General features: G+C 32.0%; 1 protein-coding gene across 1 annotated transcript in view; it reads right to left on the bottom strand.

Moving 5' to 3' along the window:
- Window positions 1–93: 93 nt before the first annotated feature.
- LOC119591194 overlaps window positions 94–266 on the bottom strand; it is a 2,976-nt gene continuing 2,803 nt past the window's right edge. Inside the window, exon 6 of the mRNA XM_037939905.1 lies at window positions 94–266. This exon is cut by the window's right edge and continues 602 nt beyond it. The gene's annotated coding sequence lies outside the window, so the exon portion shown is untranslated.

The following is a 266-nucleotide window of genomic DNA, read 5'->3' as shown; positions in this document are numbered from 1 at the left end:
ATCCAATTTAGAGCATATCTATTTTTTTTTTATTATTATTTTCATTGCTTGTGTTTGAGATAAGATTTATATAGGAAGGTAAAGAAGGAATGCTTTTGTGAGATCTTTTTATTTTTAACTATTGCTTCAACTATCAGTTTGAATTACAACAAGATGACGGGAAAGATGGAAAGCCTAGTTTATTGCCTAAAGACAAATGCAAATCGTCATATGAAGACAAAAGAACACCGAGGCTCGAATATTGCTTTATGGCGTGACACACACAG

Source organism: Penaeus monodon, chromosome 28 (assembly GCF_015228065.2).
Source record: "Penaeus monodon isolate SGIC_2016 chromosome 28, NSTDA_Pmon_1, whole genome shotgun sequence".
Taxonomy (NCBI): domain Eukaryota; kingdom Metazoa; phylum Arthropoda; class Malacostraca; order Decapoda; family Penaeidae; genus Penaeus; species Penaeus monodon.
Note: the sequence above shows the minus strand (reverse complement) of the source record. Positions and strands in the feature narration are given on the sequence as shown.